General features: G+C 43.6%; 1 long non-coding RNA gene across 1 annotated transcript; it reads right to left on the reverse strand.

The window, feature by feature from the left end:
* Positions 1-1,108: 1,108 nt before the first annotated feature.
* On the reverse strand, positions 1,109-10,881 carry LOC133513464 (uncharacterized). The gene is made up of 3 exons (XR_009798501.1): positions 10,735-10,881; positions 9,740-9,862; positions 1,109-2,540 (listed from the first exon to the last, which is right to left on the reverse strand). It is a non-coding gene; the product is annotated as an uncharacterized LOC133513464 (long non-coding RNA).
* Between the last annotated feature and the right edge of the window lie 3,777 nt (positions 10,882-14,658).

Below are 14,658 nucleotides of genomic sequence, written 5' to 3' on the forward strand. Positions count from 1 at the left end.
GATAAACACACACAATATGTGCACGTACACACTTTTTTCATTGGACAGACGTTAACGTGATTGTACGTCACCACAAAAGAAAGTCATTACAGTATCTGGAAGTTTTGTGGGGCTTTCCAATATTTTATGTTTTTTGGGGGGAAAAGCATGCATTCATAATTTTGACCATTACTGTCCAGGGGAAGCATGTAGAGATGTAATTTCTAGTTACCTGGATTTGTTCATAAAGTGGTTTTAACCCATTCGCGGGCTGCGTCCTATTTTTGGGACATCATGGTTTTCACGCATTATATCCTTCAGTATATCACAATATTTCAGTGTTTTAATCTGATTCCTATTCTGGTTTTTGGGACGATCTACTAAGAAAACCCAAGTAGCCTCTCTCGGGCAGCGTCCCATTTTTGGGATGAGATTATAAATGACTAGAGTTATCATATAACTTAACCATGAACGAAAAAAGAAGTGTTATTTCCTTGATTGTGGCTGTCAAAAAGGCAAAAAAATTGCCACCCTGCCCATGAATGGGTTAAAATCTGATCTAATCTAAATCACAGCAGTAGACAAACATCTATCCATCCTTCCATTTTCCATTTTTTTTTAATCCCAGCTGACTCTGGGCGAGAGGCGGTGTTCGAGTCTGAAATATTCATCTTCAATAAATCTCGCACAAATAATAATCTGTCTTAATGTTTTCGCCAGACACACCACATAGACGTTCACAGTATAGGTTGGGGGAAAAGTACGTGGACCCCCTGAACTAATGGCTTCTCCGAGAGCTAATTCAGAATCAGGAATCAGCCAAGCTAGAGTCCAATCAATGTGACAAGATTGGAGGTGTCGGTTAAAGCTGTCCTAACCAATAAAAGTTTGCAAGACTCAAGTAGCATTGTCAGATGGGAACGAAGGACAAAGGGGCTCTCAGAAGACTTGGATTTTAAGAGTTTTTTTTTATTGGCATAAGGGTCTCAAAAGTATCTCTTAAAATCGTGATGTTCCTCAGTTCCGAGATCAGGCGGTCTACGAAGTAAGAAAGTTCAGCAGTGTCGCTACGTTGCCTCGGATAGCTGTCAAAGATTTTTCCGATATCACAGCAATAGAAAAGATTGGCTACAGGTCTGATGTTGACGAAACACGGCAAAGGCCTTTTCAGAGGTAATGGCAAGATAAAAACAAAGTTGAGTCAATAAATAAAAAACAAAAAAAGAAGATGAGTTTGCACACAACCATCAAAAACTCATCTAGTCAATGAAGTATTGTGGAGAGGGCATCGTGCGTGGGGCAGCTTCGCTTCCTCAGGGCCTGGACTGGATCATCAACTCAAAAGTGAATGGAATTCTCAATTTGATCACGATATTTTGGAGCTGAACAGAAAATTTGCCAAATGGAGCTCAGCATCAGAACGCCAATAATAGGAAAGAAGCAAAATGTTTAAACGGAAGAAAATATTGGCGTGGCTAAATCGAAATCCTGAACTCAACTCGATTTAGAGGCCGTGGCATGACCTCGAGGCAACGATTTACAGCAGACGTTCCAAGAAGATTGAAAGAATTGAAACAATTTTGGAAGTTGAATGGTTTGAATTTCCCTCTGATTGTGGTATAGGTGGGATCTGCAGCTAGAGAAAGCGTTTGGTCGAGTTAATTGTTTCCAAAAGAGGCTCAACCACTGATTACATCCAAAGGTTCGTGTACTTTTTCCACACAGTACCATGAATGCTGTCACCCTGGTGTGTCCCATAAAACAGTTTTTGTTTTTTGTTACGATTTAGATGAAGAGAAGATCACATTTCTAGTTTATGCAAAAACCCAGGTAACTCCAAATGGACCACATACTTTTTCTTGCAATCTTATCTACATACTTTTACATACTTATATTATTTTACCAAGAATGCAACCGAATATGTTGTGTTTTGGGTAAAGATATAAATTCACAACATTTGGAACACGAATGTCCAAATTCCAAAAGCAAAAAATTAAAGTGTCTCCAAATGTTCTAAACTATTTTTACCCAAAACAGCAAATACTGAAGAATTTGTCATTTGAATAGTTAATATATTCTTTTTCCCCAGCTCAAGTTAAAATATATTGGATACAGGATTTCTGTTTTGGTACCAGAACTTTTTATTACACACTATTAAAATATTTTAAATCATTTTGAATGACATAGATTGTGCTTTTTTGGTTTTATTTGAGTGTTTTTGCAGTTGAATTAAAATTAAAGAACACATTACAGATTATCTTTTCAGCAAAAGCGAATATGTACAGTTTTGAGTTTCCTCGGCACAGTTCACGCCTTCACTATAAAGCTAACCACCCACCCCCGTGTTTTCTCCTGGCACGAACTAGCGATTTTAAATATTTAATATTTCACAGACATGTTTTTGTCACATAAACTCCCGATGACATCGGTTGAGTTGCGCTAATACCAAGCTAGGTTTGTTAGCCTTCCCTTCTGGAACATGTGCAAGCGACCTCTGGCTTGGGGGCAAGGAGGACGAGGGGGTGGGGGCTTTAATGGCCACTGGGCGTCCCTTTGATGCCCTGCCTATCAGTGTCAAAACAAGAGAAAAAGGAGGGATAAGAAGAAGAAGAAGAATTTCATTTTGAAGTGGTTAAAGGCCAAAGGGTTAAAAAAAAAAAAAAAAAAACCTTGGTAGGAGGAGAAACATACATGGTAATGTGTCTGAGAAGAAGCTTGGGGGGGGGGCTGACAGTGCAATTACAACATTTCAACTGACCCCCCTCCCTCCCTACCCACCACCACCACCAACACCCCCAGGCCACCCGGCCCTCCAACCCCCTTTAGTGGAGATAACATCAGCTAGTTATGGTAATTGTCTGCCTGTTCATTATCCGGCTGCTCCGCGCAAAGACGACACCCATGTTCTTTCCGAGGCCTGAAGAGGGATGTTTACGTAAGATCAGCGGGTTTACCAAACGCAGGTGGGTTTCAAATACGTGTTCTGGCATTCCGTCCGCGGAAAAACTACGAGGAGTCACGGTACACAGAGAAGCTTGGTTTTTGAAGTGGGGTTTGAATGACAGAAGCCGCTAAAAAAATGACTAATGACTGTCGGAACAAGTAATTCATTGCAAAAATGGATTAATCGCCCAGCCCGAGGGGAAAAACATTAGATCTGAGTGCAACTCCTGATAAAGATACAAGTGGAGGTACACTAAATTGCTTTTTCGCTACACCCCAATAACCAGAAAGCAAGAAAACATGAATACAGCACTTCGTTTTTCGAAATTGCGACCCAACTCCGGTATACTTACGGTATAGTCCAGTCTCAGGATCAAAACCAGTATTCTTTATGTGACTGAACTTCACAGGATGCAAAAAGTAGTCCCATCCATGAACCAGGATATTACCTGATAACATGACTTTCTTGGCATGCAAGTTTTCTCTCAATCTTTGGGTCCTACGGGTCAGGTAAATCTTTTACACCCACACCAGAGGCAGAGTCTGAACCCAGAAAAGTTAAGAAAACAACACTTTTCCCAGGGCCTCAAACAGGTGCCAAGTCTCATGAACTGTATTCAAGTTACTGTCCCTGGTCATACTCCTGAAAACGGAACCTCCAGAACTTTAGACTCAGAAAGCAAGTTTCTTTCGGCTTGTCCCGTTAGGGGGTCGCCGCAGCGCATCATCTCAGACAAACGCTCATATTTGTTTGGCACAGTTTTTACGCCGGATGCCTTTCCTGACGCAACCCTTCTTGGGGAGTGGAGACCCCAGTGAGAAACAAATTCACAACCCTTGGTTTACCAAACCAAGGCTCTAACCACTCAGCTATGGGGAGTTCCACATATTACCTGATAACTTATGGACTATGAAACACCCCAAAACCTCCTAAAAGTGTGTTGTTGCGATGCCATTTGTACTTTCTTTAGACTTGTAGTTGTCTGAAATGGGGATTGGGGGCTGATAGCACCACCTGTTGTTTTGGCAAGCACTTGACAACCGACTAATGAATGCGCAAACATGTTTACGAAGTCAGCCTGCGTTGTCAGAGATGTTGAAACCAGCATTGCGATGACTGCGATGTGTTTTTAAAACAACAGCCACGAACTCACCGTATCTCCATTAACATCGAGCCACGGACAACGTGACAGATCGGGTCCCAAAGCCCCCCGTCAGCCACGTGATTCCCAAGAACTCCGGGAACTCGAAAGACGACCCCGAGAGAGGGTGTTTGTGTGAGAAGGGAATTGACGGGGTGGGTGGGGGTGTCAATTGCAGAGGGCGTTCTTAAGAACAGATCGAGGGCTTTGTCATTCTTTTGTGACGTGCCGCTCAGTCTCAAGTAAGTGCTCGTTCGCACGCCACAACAGGTGAGTCATCGAGCGGCGGGGTCTATTGACACTGCTCGCCTAATTGACCTGGTGAAGTCTTCAAAAGGCTTTTTGACTTGGACGTTCCACCGTAAAAAAGTCGAGTGTTTGGAGACAGTAAACCTCCCCACGGGAACAAAGGGAGATAATTGGGACTAGCCTCGTTTGAGCCGGTTCTCCCGTCTTCATATAGTGACGCTAAACTACTAAGTTAGCATTGACAGGTGAAGAAAGACACGTTAGCAGCGCTGAAGAAATCATTTCAGACCACTTCAGAGAAATTGGGTAATTTCCCAGAGCACACTTAATGGAATCTAGTGGATCACAATCAGAAACAGGATTTGATACCAGTGACTGATATCATCCACCTCACAATCCCACAATTGCCCGCGATGTTTGATTCACGCTACGGAAACATTTTACAAGCTTACAGTAAACGTGAGAATGCGGATCAAGACGAGGTACAGCTGCTCTTCAACTCGCTCGGACTTCACACACACGGGAAAGAAAGTTAATCCGTGTATCATTTTCCCCACAAACGCATTCGCGCACGGGCTTGAAACTTTAGAGCCGTCCCGTTGTCCGTCTGCAGGGGTTATCTGGGTGGCACTTTTGAATGTGACAACACACCCTACGCCCATCCGCCCCCACACACACCGAAGCCGGGGGGTGTTCTCATCGATGCAAACGTTTGACCTCGCCGAGGCGGTTATCCCACGTGACGTTTTGAGGTGGGAAACGGCGGGCAGTGAACTAGTCTGCGAAGCGGCGTAAGAATCCGTCTTCGCTCGGCTACAATAGCGAGTGCTAATTCTTGTGAGGCCTGTCAAGAGGTGTGAGAAAAGACACAAGACTGAGGGGCGGGGGCCGGCGAGGGGCTCGCCATGAAAGCTTAATAACCGTAATTGCTGCCTGAGTGATTAGCAAGAGTATCGGATATTTCCGTCTTGACAACTGCTCCCCAAACAAAGTTAAAAAAATGAAGCGTTCGCAGGGAAGCGGGCGCTCGATTGTGTGCGATTACCCCCCACCCCCGTCTCCCATGACAAAACTCGAACGGGGAAGGACCCTGCCGTGGAAATTTCCAGCGCGGTAGCATTTTCAAACTCGCCGTCAAGCGTTCCTGTCGCTGCGCTGACGGAATTTGCTTCTTTTGTGCGGGCGAGCGCGAGGTGTAATTTCGTGCGGGCCAGGGTGTCCCCGCGGTGGGTCTTTCTTTTCATTCTCCGTCGGACGCCGCGTGGTTTCATTAGATACGGCTTATGAAAAGATGGCTGCCGCTGCGCCGGTCTGTAGTTAAGAGGCCTCGCCTCGCCCACTCGACAGGTGTGGGCCTGTGACGGACGCCCGCCACTTACTGGAGCACAATGAACGCTCATCTTTGATTACGTAATGCGGTCTAAGTACTTCAATGTATTATATCAAATAAAAACATGCTAGGTAACGCTAGTGTCGCCGTGCTAACAGGGCTGGTTAAAATAAAACATACCGGTAACAATCACAGAGACACGGCAGTAACACGCAAGCGCAGCGCTAACAGGGACAGACCGGTAAAAGTCTCTTCCTCGGCACATATATTCCACCGGTCTCACTCTTACCTTTTCCGCTCCAGTGCCCCCCTTGCGACCGTTAGAAAAAATTGCACAAATTAGCCGCATCACCGCGTAAACCGCAGGGTTGAAAGCGTGTCGAAAAAAGACTGTGTATCTTCCACGAGTCTTCGCTAGTTTGAAATAAACATATGAACCGAATTAAGGTCTGTTTTGGTACTTAGATGGAATTTGTGATAAAGTGTGATACATTCAAATAATGGCTGACCCGGGCCAGAGAGCTAATCATATAACAACAGCGGCGAGGGCGGTGTTCGGAGCGCAAGCGGGTTTTATTTGCAAGCAAACACCCCGCGTGCTGTTGACCCCCCCCCCCCCCCCGACTCTTTTGTGCGCCGATCTCAGGTGGGTCGCGTCCCTGGTTCGCCGAGCTGAGAGCGACAGCGTGAAACCGGAGACGTGAGGCGACGCCGAGGCAATTAGCCCCACAAAGAAGAGTGTCGTTGTTTGTTTTTTTTTTATTTTGGGGGGGTTTGTTTAGTTTTGTTTTTGAGATAAATTCACCCCTTTGTGTGTTGGCTAAATAATTTTTAAGGGGAAAAGGCTGGAAAGTAGCAAGTTAAAGCTGGCTAAGGAGGGAGTGTTTGTTTGGAGCTTCCTGGCTTGTGTTATTTGTCTACAAACAGGGTGGGGTGCGCATACATCATCTGGATGGAAGGAGGAAGAGATGGCAGCCCCCCCCCCCCCCCCTTCTTCTTCTTCCTCCTCCTCCTCCTCCTCCTCCTCCTCCAGATCCCTGAATACAGCATGTCTACCGGATCTGGCCAGGATGAAATGTCATATCTCGGAGTGATCCTTATCTCTTAATCGCTTCCTTTGTCTCCTGCGACCCTCCCGGACGGACTTCCCTTCTGGACGAGCCACTTTGATGTGTCAGCCGCCGGTTAGGGACCGGGGCCCTGCTCCGTTGGGGGTGGGGAAATCTGTGCGTGTCCTTTGAAGGCTGGTTCTGCTCGGAAATAATTTGAGGCCTGAAGGTTAGTCGGATGCAACAAAGGCCGCCGGAAAGGCGACTTGTGTGATATTCGCATTCCTGGTAGCAGACGTACATCCAGAGGCCGTGCCGGTTTTCTGGTATGTGCAATATGTGACGTACCAACCCACCCCCACAAACTGGTACATCGATTGATATTCCATCGAGATCGTGAAATATTAATTATTGGGGTTCGTATAGGAATTTTGTGGAGTCGAGGGTTCCCCCCCCCCACAAGATTTTACAAAAAAACAGAACTGAGAGATTATCGGTGTCAAGGAAGTGTGACATGACATTCTCATCTTGCTTTTTGAAGATCATTCTCGAACTCGCTGTTCAGAGAAAGCGACTGACGAGTTGTACAAGAAAAACTGGGAGGCATTTTTATCTGTGCTGGAGAAGAGGGTCTTCGGTCAAGCGAGCGCTGAGATGCGGACCTGCGACAGCTTGTGCCGGGCGGAAAACGGGAAAGGTGTCGCCACACAGAAAAAGTACAAGGTACGACATAACAACAGTGCGACAAAACCAAAAGCTCAGTAAAAAAATACAACTGGTATTACTGCTCGGAAAACACAAATAACGTCTACGAATTATGATTGATTTGGTCTGGCGTGGCCTAGCCAGTCACCAGACCTAAACCCAATAGAAAATCTTTGGAGGGAGCTGAAACTCTGTGTTTTCTAGAGAAGATCTATGTGGAGGAGTGGGCCAAAATCCCTCCTGCAGTGTGAACAACTGCAAGAAATGTTTGACCTCTGTAATTGCAAACAAAGGCTACTGTACCAAATATTAACATTGGTTTTCTCAGGTGTTCAAATACTTACTTGCAAAAATCGCTAAAAAAAAAAAAAAAAATCATACATTGTGATTTATGGATTTTTTTTTTCAATTATCTCTCTCACAGGGGACATGCAACTACGATGAAAATTTCAGACCTTTCCATGATTTCTAAGCGGGAGAACTTGCAATATAGTGGGGCGTTCAAATACTTATTTTCTTCACTGTAATGTAAAAACATGCTACACACCTGAAAGCCAGCATCAACAATTTAATGGAAGATTTGTGTAATTGATTTCTCTTTTCTCAATACTAATTATTCTTTGCGTATAATTTAATTAAGGCTGCAACTAATGATTCTTTATACAATCGATTAATGTTTTTAAATTAATCGGTTGGATCGGATACATTTTTTTCCTTGCCACTACTGCTAAAAACACCAATGAACCTGGCCACACCCCCTTTTAACGTTACTACCCAGAATGCAATGCGGTGCAAAAAATAAAAACAATGCCGACCCACGTTAAAATAAAGTTTTGCAACAATACATCAATATGAAAATGATTTAAAAAATGTTTTATTTGATCTTAAATACATTGAAAAAAATTATATATATATATATATATATATATATATATATATATAAACTGAAGATGTCATTATTGTCGGAGGTCCTTTTAAAAGGTCACAATTCCGTTTATCTTCAGGAAGGACAGGTATGAAATTTGAAAATGTTCTTGTCTTATTTCACGTAAACAGGAACACGTTTAAACGTGCCTCGGATTAACCTCAAATAAAGTTCAGATGTTTTAGTAGGCATTTCGTGACATTTGGTTTGGTTTTTTTTGTTGTTGTTTTTTTGTCTAGAAGAAGCCTGAAGGTTTTACGCAAACTGGAAATTGGAACCATACAAAGTTCCTTCTCTTCCCTCCAGGTAATGGATCAATTGGCAATTAGCATTGATAAATCAAAGCCGTTCCTATTCTGCTTACTTTATTTCAAAAGAAGAAGTTTTTTTTTTGCACTTTTTAAAAAGAAAAATGAGAATATGTAATTTTATTTTATTTTAATGTGAGTAATTTGTTTTAAAGTTCAAATGTCATTGAGACGAAAGAAAAGCAGCTATTGTGGATGCTGCAGTGTCCTAAAAAGAAAAGATTTAAGGGCCTAAAACTAAAAAAAAAAATTTCAATTGTTTACATTATTTTGCTTATTTGATCATCTTTCATTTATTGGTGAATTTTAATGGTACTAGTTTCTCTTTTTTTTTTTTACATTTCTCTTTCAATTATTCAATTTATTCTTTTCCTGTTGCCACAAAAGAAAATATAGTTTTGTATTCCAACCATCCATTTTCTTCGCCGCTTAGCCTCATGAGGGTCGCGGGCAGCGCTGGAGCCTATCCCGGCTGTCAACGGGCAGGAGGGGGGGTACACCCTGAACCGGTCGCCAGCCAATCACAGGGCACATAGAGACAGACAACAGCCGCACTCACAATTACACCTACGGGCAATTTAGAGTGTCCGATTAATGTTGCATGATTTTGGGATGTGGGAGGAAACCGGAGTGCCCGGAGAAAACCCACGCGGGCACGGGGAGAACATGCTAACTCCACACAGGCGGGTCCGGGATCGAACCCAGGACGTCAGAACTGTGACCCCAACACTTTACCAGCTGAGCCACCGTGCCGCCCTTTTTGTCATTTTTTAATTTTTACATTTGTATTGCAATTATTCAGTTTATTCTTTTCCCGTTGGCACATAAGTATGTAAAATGTCGTTTATGCTTTGTATCTCGTTCCCTTATGGTACCAAATATGTCACCTCAAAAACAAGGCACGTACCCAACTGGGATTTTTGGTATCCTCTTCCTACACCGTTCAGAAATTAATTTTACCCAGCAGGGAGTAACAATGCCGATCAATTCCAGGAGTCGAGTTTTCCAAAAAATTTCAATCTAGGTATGAACCATACAACAATTCCCAAATGCATCTTCCGTACGAACGGTTCCCTTGTATGTTATCATATCATCACATCGCCGTCCACTTGCCTGATCGTCTCCATCCGACATCCGGAGGCTTTGGTCCCAAACCGGTCCGGGGGGAAACCAGGTGGTGACGGGGGGGGCCGGATGGTGCAGCACAGCTTTTGTTTGTGTGGATCTTGTTCCTAGAAAAAGGGAGAGAAATAATAAAGTAGAATGATCAGGCATATTCAAGTGACATTAAAAGCCAAAGATGATCTGTTTTCTGTATAATAGTAAGAATAGAAAAAAGTAAAACCACTCGGACTTTGCTTGACGTGTAATGGCTACGGAACAGGAAGTGGTACTGTCACCTAGTGGCCTTTTATAAGCATTGTCGGACATTGTGAGGAAGCTTCTTTTGTCGTTACTCGTTACTTTGAGCTGCATGCTCTTTAAAATAGCATTTTTTTTGTAAACGGGTAACTGTAAATTCCATAAATTGTATTTCTACCGAGTGGCTGGACCCTCCATTTCCTGTTCTGTGGTTATCGACACGCATTTCCTGTTTTGTCATCGCTGGTGCCCTTTTGCAGTGGCATCAGAAGAAAAAGGAAAAAAAAAAAACACAGAAAAAGGGCAAAAACAAGGTACACACTTGTGGAGTTAATACTTTGAATAAGATCGCCCAAAGACAGATGGGATGAGTACCAGCAAATCGTGAGGATAAGCCGGACTGAAAATGGATGCCTTGATATTTAACTGTTTATTTGGAATAATCAACAATTGATTTAGTTGCTCAAATTAATTAAAAGTCATTTGGGAAAATAAGAATAATTACATGACAATTTATTAATTTTGGAAGCAAAGGCTGAAGTTTCGTGACAGTTTGGAGGTCACACGTGACAATAATCAATAGCAGCCTAGTTTGGCAATCAAAAACATGAAGAAGCAGACGGTCATATTTTAACACGAATACCTGTCATAAGCATTAGTCAGCCCATCTAACGTGGTCTGTGTCCATTTGGAAAAGTCGCAAGTGGAAAACGAACCATAAAATAATTTTTAAAAAACGCACCTTTTGATCACGTGACAAGTGGAAGCAGCCAATGTAGCGGCTAACGCCATAGCATAGCCACCGACATCACTTGTGAGCACACGTGGACTTAAATATGCGACAACATTCATAAAATAATCTATTTAAAGTCGCTTTAGAACACAAATAGCGCACCTGTACAAGTGAAGGCATATTCGGTAAACCAGTTCCAACCGGAAAAGAAACAAATAAAACAGGAAGTGACAAAAATAGCATACGCAACATTTGAAAGAGGTTGACCCCTGTGTTAGTGTAGAATCTGACAAAATAATAGATCAAAATTTGAGGAACAGGAAGTCACAGAAACGGCGTCATAAGACTTCACAATTTGTTGATATTTGAAATGACATAAAGCCACAGAGTCCTGTTGCAAATAGCAATAATAATAATAAGAAGAAGAAGAATATGGCACGGTGGCTCAGCTGGTAAAGCGTTGGCCTCACAGTTCTGAGGTCCTGGGTTCAATCCTGGACCCACCTGTGTGGAGTTTGCATGTTCTCCCCATGCTTGCGTGGGTTTCCTCAGGGCACTCCGGTTTCCTCCCACATTCCAAAAACATGCAACATTAATCAGACACTCTAAATTGCCCATAAGTGTAATTGTGAGTCCGACTGTTGTCTGTCTCCATGTGCCCTGCGATTGGCTGGCGACCAGTTCAGGGTGTACTCAGCCTCCTGCCCGTTGACAGCTGGGATAGGCTCCGGCATGCCCTGTGACCCTTGTGAGGATAAGCGGCGAAGAACCTGGATGGATGGATGGATGGATAGTACCATTAAAATTCTCCAATAAAAAACAATCTCATAAAAGCAAATAATGTAAACAATTGAACATTTTTGTAAAACATAGTTTTAGGCCTTCACAGGTGTCAAACTCAAGGCCCGGGGGCCAGATCCGGCCCGTCGCATGGTTTTATGTGGCTCCGTAAAGCCAAATCTAGAGTGTCAATTTCCATGATTCTCGTAAAAATCTGTACCAAAATTTTAAATTGTCATACATCATGAATGACAAATTTGAGCTATTACAAGCATTTTTGTGTCACCAAATGTGAATCGTTGAAAAACCAAAATTACCCTTGATTTCATCCAAAACGAGTTCATAAATTACGTGAATATGATGACATGATGAAATATTTTTATAGTTTCACAGTCATAACGACCGGAACAACAATGTGGCCTGTGAGAAAAATTAGTTCAGCATGCCCTGCGACCCTTGTGAGGATAAGCGGCGAAGAACATGGATGGATGGACGGATAGTACCATTAAAATTCTCCAATAAAAAAAAAAGATTCTCATATAAGCAAAATAATGTAAACAATTGAACATTTTTAAAAACATAGTTTTATGCCTTCACACGTGTCAAACTCAAGGCCCGGGGGCCAGATCCGGACCGGCCGCATGATTTTATGTGGCCCCGCAAAGCCAAATCTAGAGTGTCAATTTCCATGATTCTCGTAAAAATCTGTACCAAAATTTCAAATTGTCATAAAAAAGTTGAGAAATTACAAGCATTTTTGTGTCACCAAAAAAATGAAAAAATTACCCTCGATTATGAGTTAATAAATTATGTGAATATGATGAGATGATTAAATATTTTTGTTCCACAGTCAAAACGACCGGAACAACAATGTGGCCTGTGAGAAAAATGAGTCCAGCACGGCCTCGTGAGGATAAGGAGGTGAAGAAAATTGATGGATAGATGAATAATAATAATAATAAGATGGAACGGTGGGTGGAGCATCTGGTGAGAGCATTGGCCTCAGAATTCTGAGGACCTCGGTTCGAATCCCGGCCCCGCCTGTGTGGAGTTTTCACGTTCTCCCCCCGTGCCTGTGTGGCTTTTCTCCGGGTGGGCACTCCGGTTTTCTCCCACATCCCCCAAAAACACACAACATGAATTGGACACTCTAAATTGCCCCAAGGTGTGTTTGTGACCTCAGAGATCAGTGGACCACTTTCGTATTCGGCGCGGCTTTTTGGTGCCATCTTCAGAAAGAAAAAAACACCTGAACGCCGAACTGCTAAAATGTGGCGCATTACCGCGTTCACTAATTTTGCAATTTTATCAGTCCGCTTGAATAAAGTCGATGATTTTATTTTATCTTTTTCTTTTCCACTTAGCACCGGACACAAGATCGCCAAAATCGCAAGCGATGCATCTCCGTGTTGCGTTCACGCCAGAAAAAAAAAAAAAAAAAAAAAGAAAGTCCAAATATTCCAGCTCATTCGGTCCAGATTTCTGATTCTATAAGCTCGAATCAAAACCTCTTCCAGTCGACTGATCGTCAAGAGGCCGCGTGTTGCTTTTGGCACGGCCCGTACACAACTGCATATAGTTTAGCCAATTTAGCCAAAAGAACGCTGCGTGCGTCGCGTGAGCTCATGAACATGTGGTCCCGGGTAGTTAAGACCCACCAGTCACAAGCCCGGAGGGACCGCCCGGCTGTGTAAGTCTATACCGATCATATACTTTTAGTGCACGGCAACAACATGTGCGTGAAACGTGCTCGCTAAGTGCGTGCAGCGGTGCTGAGTGAGCGACGCGGAGACAAACAAACGCTTTCGGGAAAAACGTTGCGCTCGTTTAGGAGGTTGCCGATTCAAATTTATCCCGCGGAACCTTCGCAGGGTTGCGGCGACGGTCCGGTTGCACCTCGACCGGTGCGTAAACGACATTTTTTTTTTTTTACACTTGTGACTTTGATGGGAAAATACTTCGCAAATGTAAAGAAGGAAAGAAAAACTTCATGAAATGGACTCGGAAACAAGGAAAAATCTGTCTTCGTGACAAAAATCTAAAAAAGTCACATTGTCCTATTTCATTATTTAAATGTATTTATGTATTTAGGATAATACATGGAGTGGAGGTGGACTTTTAAAGGTGGAGGGTCAGACTTCTACCTGATAGACAGGTGTTCAAATACTTATTTGCAGGTGTATCAGACCAATAAATTGTTACAAAATCATACATTCTGATTTCTGGATCCTTCTCACAGTGGACATGCACCTGCGACGAAAATTTCAGACCCCTCCACGATTTCTAAGCGGGAGAACTTGCAATCTAGCAGGATGTTCAAATACTTATTTTCCTCACTGGAACCAAAACTGCACCTCCCACGGAAACGGCATTCTGAATGAATTAAAGTGCGGCGTAAGACAGTTCCCTGTGTGGTATTAAAGGGGTGTGCGGGGACGGCGTCGCGAGCGACAGGTCGCGTTCCAGTTCGACTCTGGACACGTTGTCGCCCCACAACGTCGTGTATCCGAAAACATGTCGCATTCTTCCCCGTCTTAAGTTGAGTAAATGATTTGCGTGTGGTTTTTTTTTTTGTAAAGCCCTCACCGTGCACCGTAAAAGGTGCGACCCCTTCGGCGCGACCCGCCACGCATCGGGCTTCCAAAACCCTCCTCCAGCTCACTCGCGTCCGCTTTGAAGCCGATCACGGTTCAGCGAGCGAGCGAGCGAGCGGTCGCCATCCCGCTGCTCGGAGACACCGGGAGAGAGAAAGACAGACAAAGTCAGCGTCGAAACTTTACGGTCCTGACGAAAAGGAACAAGCAACAGATGTCGAGAAAGACGAGGTCTTGTTTTTCACGCCGCGGAAAGAACAGAAAAACAACAAACCCCGCCTGGTGTCACGTTGTTGTGGTTGCGCGCCACTCGGTGACTAATTTCCGTTCGTACCTTAGTCGTGACATCACGGTCAAGGGGAGTGAAGTGGAAGGTCAACGTAGGTGTTTACACAATTGCACATTAGTGATGTGTGTATGTTTGGTCAGAGAACATTTGTTTCCTCCCTACACGTACGCGTAAATACACTTTGACAATCGAGCACCTGATGCTACATTACTCCCTTCGCGCTCCGAGCGCGGCGAGGCAAAACGCAGAAAGGGGAGAGTGGAAACCGAC

This window comes from Syngnathoides biaculeatus, chromosome 15 (genome assembly GCF_019802595.1).
Source record: "Syngnathoides biaculeatus isolate LvHL_M chromosome 15, ASM1980259v1, whole genome shotgun sequence".
NCBI lineage: Eukaryota > Metazoa > Chordata > Actinopteri > Syngnathiformes > Syngnathidae > Syngnathoides > Syngnathoides biaculeatus.